A 10,482-nucleotide genomic window follows, 5' to 3' on the forward strand; every position below is an offset into this window, starting at 1 on the left:
CGTCTGCCAAATGACAAAACACAAACCTCCTAACGAGCAGCTGAGGGTAGGGCGGGGATTCCAGATAGAGACAAATCTATGTCCCTCAGGAGATCTGGTGCAAACCGATCAGTATAAGAAGTATTTCACCGCTAATTAAGTTTTGATCCTTTGGCTTCACTTAAAACAGTTTGAGAGTATATCAAGTTGGAGAGCAGGTGCTGACTGGCTTGAAAGCACTGGTCCATCAAATCAGGTAAGGGTTTTATATTCAGAAACTCCCTAGAAGGGAGACTGTAACTTGCTAAGTGATAGATATACCCAGACCCTTTCAAGTATAATGCATTATTGACAGAGTTATAATGCTTGTGACTTTTATTCCCCCAAATGCTTGCAAAATTCCCCTCTGCTCCGAAAGAGCCTCCTCTGCCTCATGTTCTGTCCTCTTCACTTGTGTGAAAATGCCGAGGGAGATATATAGCCAGGTGCAGCTGGGAAATCCCAGGAGCAGTTGCTTCTGGTCTTTTTGCCTTGATTTGGAATCCAAATTCAAATAGGAAAGTCTGATTTTAGAGGACATGCCACCTCTGTTCCATTGTCTTCAAAATTTCCAAAGATTAAGAGCAGAAGAAGGTTGGATGCATAGTGTCCCTTCTCCCCAGTTGCCAGAATATTTAGAGAAATGGTCACCTTTTATTAGTAGCTCTTAGGTGTTCTTGACTGACCAGAACAAAGGAACGCCCAGCAAATGTGCAACATAAAAATAATTAGCTGCATATGCAGGGAGGAACTGAGATAGAGGTCATTAAAAACTTGGGTTATGTTTTTCTGTATCTGAAAAACTTCTTAATGATCTCTGTGCTACAGAGAACAACAAAGCAGATTAGAATAAATAAAAGCAGTACCATGCCTCCCTACTGATACAGCTGCCTGAGGACTGAATACAGAATGGTACATACTTACAGCAGGTTGCAGTATGACCAGCTCCAATTGTTCCAAATTATAAGCTGCCTTAGAATCACAGTCAAAAATTACCTTTTTTTTTTGTAGTTTTCTCTCTGAAATTTGGGTCTCTAATGCTCACTTCGTAAAAAAAGAAAAATTTTCCGGTGTCATAGTACTTCATTTCTGAGGCCAAAAGGATTCTTCACCAACCTCATCAGTTGAATGAAAGGGAAATTTAAGAGAGAGAGAGAGACATATTTACAGTTACAGAAGTCATTCTTTTACTATTCCCCATTGCATGGTTAGCAAATTGGAAGTAAGTGCTTATTAGAATTTCTGGTGTGCCTTCAAATATATGCTGTTCACACTGAGAATCAGAACCTGCTAGTGTACTGGCGATCAATACCGGTAAATGGATTTCCTTCATCGTAGTAAGGTTTTGAGTAGGGTCTTCCCCCAAGTGTTGTGGTAGAGGTGCAATTATCAGCTTGTTTCCAGTCCTCTGGAATTTGCAGACAGCTGACAGCAGGAAACTTCTTGGAAAAGGCAAAAGAAGCAGCACAGGGATCTTTTCCTACCCAATAACTTTCCTTGTCCTGAGAAATCTTTGCATGGCTTTCTCTCTCTCACTGTTGAGTAGTGCCCTTCAGTGGCTTGAGGTGTGTGGTGCTTTCAACACTTGAAGAGGTTTTTCACGCTACAGTCCCTGAACAGTTAACACAAGGCTAGTGGGACAGCTGTTGTCTAAATCAATAGCATTTTTTGGATGTAATTGGAGGCAAAATTTCACCCTGCAACAGATAAATTAAGTCGGGTGAGCCTTGTACTGAGCAGCAGATCCATGTTCTTCAGGCTCCACTAGTAAAGTGTCAGTCATGAAAATCACTTATGCTGATTTTGTAATGAGAACTCTTTGTGTCTGTGCTTCAATCATAGTCCTTTCCTACAGTCTTCCTAACCAAACAGAAATAGTGGAAGGATTTTGTTTTCTATCTACAGATCTGTTGTAAATCATCTGTTAGTAAGTTATGACAGCTACACCCACTGAGTATTTCACTGCGTCTAAATATCATAAGTGAAGGAAGTTGCTCAGTGTGTTGCATGGATAAGAAGTGGCTGAAGTGTGGTGTGACAGAAATTACAACACACGGGTTGCAGAGCAGCCCTGTGTATATCACAAGAAACATGCATTGGTGCATGTCCATTGTTATATAGTACCTCTGACATAAAAGTGTGAAGATTTTCTGAAGAAATTGGGCCTAAATAGTTTGCAAGGTGAAGGATCTGTGGGAAGAGTCCTAAGAACCTCTTTCATCTGAACCACAACACTACAGGTCCAACGTGGTTGAGCGAATTTGCATTTTCCTTTCATCAGGGGAAGTGAAAGAGGGTTAATAAATTAAGCAGAACATCCAACAGCACTAGGCCATGAGCTGTAGTGGTTATACCGTTCATTTGCTTTTAATTTGGAACAATGGGTGATTGTTAATGGTGTGAGCCCAGAAGCAGAGGTTGGGAAGGAAATAAGAGCATAAGATTGTGGCTCTCCAGTTAAAATGCATTTGTGATGGCAGTTCTCCATCCTGCTGTGGTCCTTTTGTGAGGGTGAAGCAGTGAGGATGAAGGCTGCTTAACATTAGTTTCCCTGGGCTTGGTTTTGGGATGTGGAGATTTGAACATGAGGCTGTAGTCAGGTAATGTGCCCCTTCCAACCCATTCCCTTTGAGGCAACTACTTCTAGCCACAGAGCACCATTTCTTCCTTTCTCAAAGCCCTTTTAGCCAGGTGAAGCTGGCACAAGAGGTCATGGAGCAAGAGAGAGGCTAGGTGTCAGCTTCTAGAGACACAAAATGCATGTGGATTAGGAGACCTCAGTCTTGTACACAACAACTGAAATACGTAAAGTGATTTGGGCTGATGAAGGCATCTTCTGAGCATGGTCTGCCAATCTACCATCCTTTTTTGGCACTGCCACCACACAACCAGTAATCTGTTGCCTTGCACTTTCTGGTTGCTGGCAACCCTCTCAGATCTACTTTAAGTTAGCGAGTCTGTTCTAATGTGAAAAGGGTGAGAAAAAGGCCCCAGGTTTGCTTAGTTTTTTCCTCTTCATTCACGCATTTGGTAAAGCTTGGTTGAAATGGTGGATTAGTGTCACTGGCTTTCTGAAGTTATTAGCACATGGGTCTGAGTTTTGGCATGTCTAAAACTGACCCATCGATTCCAAACTGTAGCCACACTGAGTGGCTCAGCCAAGGCTGTGTCAGATACTGGCAACAGAAATAAGGTATAAGTTATGCTTACACATCCCTGTACTGAAAGACCATCTCAGCTGAATTCACTGAATTGTCTTCTACACTAGGTTTTCCTGCATGAGTCCAAAAAAATTCATGCACTCAAGTTAGTGTTAGGGGCCACTGAGTCTTTCCCAGCTAATACTGCCCGAGTCTTTCAATGCTGATCAGGGTGTGGATAATTTCCTATGGAAGAATTGCGAGATGCTCTTCACCTAGAAATAATTTTTGAATTGTTTCTTTTTATTCCACACAAGTAAAATAATGTTTGAAGCTGGTGTGCTGGAGGAAGCAAACTAAAATAATCTCAGTTCTTCCTGGCTTTAAATGCAGCCCTTTCCTTGAAAGGGCAGGAAACCCCACACATTGATGTACTGCTATCAGTTCTTGGAGAAGCCTGAGTAGCCTGAAAAAAATTTTGATGTAATCAGCACTCTCTTTGCCGCTGCCTTCCGGCCTCTCTGGGATGGATATACAGCACCTCCAAGATATGGCAAATGTCAAGTTGCTTGCGAGGCCACGTCCCCACGTTCGAGCTTGGAGCTACCAGCTGGCAGTGGCAGCAGCCCTGTGCAGTCCGGGTGGTTGCAGCAAACAGCTTTGAAGTTCTGCCCTTCAGCTATCTCCTGTTGCACACAGCTTGTGATACATGAGTCTGTGTCCTGCAGCTGTCTCCGTTTAAGTCAGCAGGCGTTTGAAGCAATGCTGGCCACCCCAGGGAAAGGGGCAAGAGTTGAACAAAGTGTTCATCTTCAATTAAACCATTGGAATGCCAGCACAGAGTCTAATTCCCTGTCACTTTCTCCTCTAAAACCAGTGTCGTGTCTGAGCTTTTTAACAGGAAAGAGCAGAGGCAGCTGTCAAGGTCTGCTAGTCAGTTCAGGTTTGAACCAAAAGGAAAAATCAATAATGGTATCAAATGATTTGTAAGGGGGATAAGCTGAGTTTTAGGCAGTGATTTCAGCAAGCTACAGCTCCCCTTTAGACTACTGTCTTCAGTTTGAAACTTTGCTGCTGAATAGGTTAGAGGAAACAAACAGGGTAATATCCAGGAAGCAGAAGGGGTTAAAAATGTTTCCTTGAAGTGAGCCAAATCCAGCTCTGGTGTAAGTGCAATTCCTTCTAAAGTCTGTTCTGAAGCTGCTGCTGAAGATGGATTGAAACCAGCAGTCCACATCTCTGCCTTGAATTGAGCTCTCTGGTTGTCCTCACCAGGAAGGACTTAATTATGGAAAAGATAAGCTAGAGGAAAGTATGACCCACCTGGCTGTTGTACCCATTTAGTCCTGGGCTGAACTTGCTCAATTATCTCTTTTTTTTGTCTTTCTTGCATATCAAGTATGGCTGCCTGTTTGGAGCCACAACAAAAGCAGTAACAACAGACTTTGACACCTGTGTTTCCTCCAGCTGTGAGTCTCATCTTTGTTTCTACAAACAACTTTATCCGCTTGAGAATGTGGGACCAGTTCTCAGAATTACAAACGCTGCTCTGCAACAAATGGTCTACTAGTTTGCTTTATCTGTTCAAACGTGTGCTTTTTGGTCTAACTTCACCGTTTCTATGAACTTTACATGCTGCAGGGTATGCTCCTGACTTATGGAGTGAGTTTGATACAAATTGCATAACAAAACAATTTACAGCGCAGGCTCATATGTTTGAATCCATGGTTATGTTCTTAAGGGTCTGACTTTTTCCTCTCCCTTACCAGCTGTCCTCTGTTAGTGACTAGTGCTGATAACAGCCCTGCTGAGAAAGCAAAAGGTAGAAAGTAAATTGCTTCTTTAAAAAAAAAGGCGGTGGGGGGAATGCAGGAGTAAAATGGAAAAGAGGGTCAGAAAAAGCTATTCTCAGATACAAACTACTGTTTTGCCTGGATAACTAGACTGGTAATCTTTGATAAGGCAGAAAGTTTTGTTGTCATTCACAGCAGAAGAGTAGCAAAGGAATTTATGGTATGAAAGTTGTCTGTCTTCTAGTGCATCTGTATGCACCATGTGCTGGGCCACTTGGCAGGCCAGGAGATTATGTAAAAAAAAAAAAGAAGCTTGGGAAGCCTGCTGTCTTTGTTTAATATCAGAAATGCTCTTCTTCCATAACCAGAACAGCAGTGTGGTATCAGAATTTTCAATACAGGGTAGGGAATACATGCAGGAGGAATGAAAGCTGTCCTGCTCCCATTTAATGAACATTCAAAAGGATGCTGAGGATAGAATCAGAATGATATGGTGGGCAATAACATAAGAGTAATTTCTGTAATTTCTTATTCTGTGAAAAGTATTTTATGTTTACAAGAAAAGGAGACAATCCAAATAAAATTGCATTGTTGTATTTGCCCATTGTGTTGCGGTAGGAAAAAATAGTGACGATATAAGAAAAGTCACTGCATTGCTCCAGAAGGTGTAGTTACGAAGCCAGGAATGTGGTATGTAGTTGAAACCTTTTGGAAAGCCTTGAAAATCTAACCCTTAATTTCCAACATTGAATGAAATTTAGGTCATTCTGATCCACCTGCTTCCCCTCAATGGGTCTGAGAGAGGAATTCTGTCTGGGTAGACACATCTCCCAACCTAGATAATTAATTACATTCATTTATTTTAATTTAATTAAACCAGGAATAATTTTACATCACAAATTAGTTGTCACTATTTTACTTTTTTTGTAGTGTTCGTATTTAAGTCAGCTGGAAAGATCAAATAGACTTGTTCATTTCCCTCCTCGCTTGTAGTTGTTTTTCAGTCTGCTTCCTGTTCAAGTTTTTATGCACGTTACAGTTTGCTTTTTATTTAAACTCTACTGTATGTTTTCAACAATATTACTTAAACCGTGTCTAATCCTGCAAGCTTCTTTCATGCCATTTGTGGTCTGCTGGACTTTCCAGTCTCTTTCATAATTATTTGGAGCCTTAAGCATGAATTTGTAACTTCAGATGTGCAAAAGAGCTCACTATATTGGTTAGGACTTTTTCATTTGAGTTATGTCTGATCTGTAGGACACCATTTTATAGCCCAAATACCCAATTTATAAATATGAGCAGATAGCAGGTGATCAAATTTGGACAATTGCTATATCATTGTTTGAGAATTAATGGGCAGCCTGGGACTCCGACCAGCCAGTCTTTAAAGTGCTTTGTTCTAGCAAATAATGAAGGAGGATCCTGATAATTTCTCAGTCTATTCTAGGTCACCGCTTTCCATATTTTGACAAGAAAGAATCCAAACCTTGAAAATATACTTAGTTTAACCTGGAATATTTGTGCACAGATAAAAATCTCATCCCCAACCTGTGTGCATCTTCTAGTCCCTTTATATTATTTTTCTATATAAGATGCAGAACACATACCAAGCTCAAAAATGTATTTGCAGAAACCTCATGGTCTTTATGTGACACTGTTTTAGATGGTTTTTCCTACAACAAACAGAACTAATTTGTCAAAAGATATTAAGAGAATATTTTCCACAGTGGGTACCTCAGGTAAGCTTATATTTCAAAAAAAAAAAAAAAAAGATTGGTTTTTATTTTGACAAACATAATAAAATTATCTCATTACACTCAGAAAGCCTCCACAATTTCACATAGTCTGTCTTCATATAGAAACTTATGTAACGTGATCAGGAAAATATTGAGTCCATTTTTTAAAGTCCATGAGCTTTCTTCTCATTTTAATGTTGTAGGACTTTCTTGTAAGGATGGAATACATGTAAAATATTATGTTACAAAAAAAAGACAGGGGATTTTCTGCTTGAACTGTTTTCTGTCAGGACTAGTTCAGATAGGTTGGGCAATGAAACAATTGTAAATTACTATTTTTGCCTGTGTTTCTGACTTCTCAGCTGGTTCTGCCCATCTCTAATGGGCAACAGTATTGATGATTGTGCACTTGCCTCTGGGTCTGTCATGAGGCTTGGCTGGAGCTGGACCTTCTGAGAACTGGCACAGCATATTTTCACATGCTGCAAAAATAATTTCTTGTGCTAATCCCTTGTGGCATTTACATATTACACAAGACCCTCTTTATAGAAGAAAAAACCAACATTTTCCCATGACCATAGTTAATGTACTGTAAATCTGTGTACTGTTGGATCTGTGAGCCACATCTCAGGATACTTTTCCCTCCAGAAAAGGACTTGGAATAGCAGTTTGCTCTCGATCACAGAGGAAAGTTCTGGTGTGGTTAAAATATTAGCTCTAGGCTCTAGAGGTCTGACTTAGAATTTCTGGTCATCTACTGATTGCCTTGTAAGCAGATGTTAGGGCACTGCATGAACAGAAACACAATACAGGTTATCTGTGAAAGACAGAAAATTCAAGAGTTTAAGAACATCTGTTCTCTGTCTGAGTTCATCGAGCCCTCTATCCAGGGGGTTACAAGAAGGTGCACAGGGAGGAATAAAAGTAAGGAAAGAAATATACTTCCTCCAAATACAAGTACACTCCCAAATCCCAACATTTCATAAACCTAATGTGTGGTTTTTTACTGTTTGATAGCCCTAAAATATCGGTTTCTTCAAGTTTCTGGTACAGGTTCCCTGTCAGGCTGTGCAAACTCTCCCCATCCACAATATCCTTTTGCAAGTTCTGTAACAGACAGAACTGCCACCTTTTATTTTTCCCAAGCCTTGTTATTGCACATTTCATCTTGTCTCCCTTATTTTTTGAGCTGGAAGACACAGCATACAGTCATTTTTTATCCATTTTTTGCGAAGACACTCTTTAATTTGTTCACCTCTGTTGTGCATTACCTGTCCAGGTTGTCTCTTCTCCAGGTTGACAATTCTCAGCCTGCTCAGCTGTCCTGTCAATTGCATACAATGATGGCTTGTAAAGCTTTTACTCTAGTGGGAATCCAGGAGAGGATTTGGCAACGAAATAATTTCTCTGTGTGTGTGTATATCTATATATATATATATACACACATATATGTACATATATATACACACACATATACGTGTATATAAAATACAATGATGGTTTGAAAACGGTACTATGCAGCACAAGACCAGTATTAGATATTTATTCCAAAGCTCATATGAACAAGATAAAACTATATAATTATATTCTTTTGAAAACAGGAGGAAAAGTGACCATTACCTTGTAAAAGATCTTGTAGCTTCCTCTTGCAGGCCCCCTCTCTTACCTGAAAAGCTTAAATGCCCATTTATGTAAAAGCTGAAGAGCTGGCAAAATGCCCACTGAGAGCAAATGCCCGAAACCTCTGTTGTGCATTTATTGAACTTGTCTCTCAACACAGTCGATTTTGTTCAATCTTGTTGAAAAAAACAAAGCCTGAACCTCACTGCTGCTCAGTGACTTCTCACCACTCGACTCACAAGTGAAATCACAGGTCAGGTGGGATGTCAAGACCTTCTGACTTTGTGTGCTCAGGCTGAGTACATCATGTACATCTCTGTCGCTTTGGGGACAGCTGGGGAAATGCCCACTGAAGGCTTTGAAAAACATGGTAAACTTGTGATGCTTGATTTGGTGCTAGTACCTGCCATGCTCATGTTCTGTGTCAAAGGCAAGCAAATTCAGGAACATGTTACAGAGGCTCTGAAGATCCAGTTTCCTCCCCAGTGACCCCAAGGTAAACATCCCCCTGATTCCTCACTTGGGCTTATCATTGTTACCCTTTGCCTGAGCTGTGAAACCTATTATTTTTGCACTGAGGGGATAGCACAACCCAGGGCAGGTAAAGTGTGAGAAAACCTTCAATTTATGCATGATATACATAATGACATAATTGTCTTCTTTGCTGGGAACTACAAAAAAATCCCAATTTCTACTTGTTTGGTTGGCTTTTGTGGGGTTTTTGGTTTGTTTGGTTTTTTTACCATTCCTGACTGTTGAACTGATGCTTAGGAAAGGCAGCTGAATAGTATTTGCAACCCAAGTGAAAAAAGCTAGGCCCAGCATGGGCAGTAGGATAGAGCATAACCCATTGCAACCTAATGGAGCAAATGAATGCCTGTTTTTTAACAAATAAATTGGGTTTTGACAGATAACTTTGCTTAGATCTCTATTGAATTAATGTAATCTAATAAAGGTATTTTTGTTGGTGGATTTGGCTAGGAAGGGGTTGTATGCATGGGAAGAACCCTTAAAAGAAGGAGCAAAAGGTGAAGCAGATGAAATGTGGCTGGTGTAGACTAATGGAAAGAGGGAAGCTCATATAAGGACTAGGGTAAGTCCCTGGCTGGCAGCTAGAGAGAAGGTCCTGGCACAGCCTGAGAAAATCTTCTACCTCAGCTCCTTGTGCTATTGCTCCTATAGGAGGAAGGAGTTTCTTTTTTTGTGCTTGTTTCCCCAGTCTCTGTTCAGGATCACTTGGATGGATTTGAAAAATGGAACACAACTGCTCATTTCAGGACTAGGGTATAGCAGGGAGCAGAGGTGCTTGAGTAGAGTCTAGTTTTGCCTGCCTTCCATGTGTGTTTATGCAGCCATCTCTGCCTTGCTTGGTTCTGAAGCTGGATTTTTCTGAGATTGCAAAAGGCATCCCCCCTCCATTACACGAGCCTCACTTATTTACGAACTATGTGTAAGGTTCTGCTCTGCTAAAACAGAGATAATGCTAAAGCAGAAATAATGAGAAAAGTATTTGTGTTTTTAAACTGCACCTGTTCCAGGAGTTCTCTTTTTAAAAAAAAAGTTCTTCTTTCTCAGAACCAAATTACAAATACCTTAGTCTTTTGCTGATTGAGGAGTGCAGCCATGCTGAAATCCTCTCATCCTCTCCTCCTTCTACCTTTGCAGGGACAGAATGAATAATGCTGTGTCTTTTGTCCACAAGGTGATAGATGCAGAAACTAGTTAGGTGCTTAAATATTGTGGTAACAGGGTACAGATGAGCACAGAAGCTAGTGAGATTATTTTTCTCCTTTTCTTCTTAAGCTCTCATTTTTTCTTTGTTCCTACTCTTGCACCATGATTTGCATGCCTATAGGCTGCCTAAATCCAATGGGGCGGTCAGTGAAAATGAGGCCCTATCAGATCAGATAAATGCTTCTCCCTCTACTTTGGTGACACGTTTCTGAGCTTAGCTCAGACCAACTTTCCTGTCCATTAAAGAACTTTGCTTGAGCTACAGACAAGGAACAATCATACAGTCCACTCTCATGGCTCTGAATCTCCAGCAGAGGATCACCAACAAACGAAAGAAGGGCTACTTAATGATGCATGAGTTTGTCTGGGTCCTCAGTCACTGCTAAAATGCTCTTGAATCATCTGTGCACAAGTGCTCAGAGTTACTGTGGAACTGTGGAA

This window comes from Corvus brachyrhynchos, unplaced genomic scaffold (genome assembly GCF_000691975.1).
Source record: "Corvus brachyrhynchos isolate BGI_N302 unplaced genomic scaffold, ASM69197v1 scaffold175, whole genome shotgun sequence".
NCBI classification, from domain to species: Eukaryota; Metazoa; Chordata; class Aves; order Passeriformes; family Corvidae; genus Corvus; species Corvus brachyrhynchos.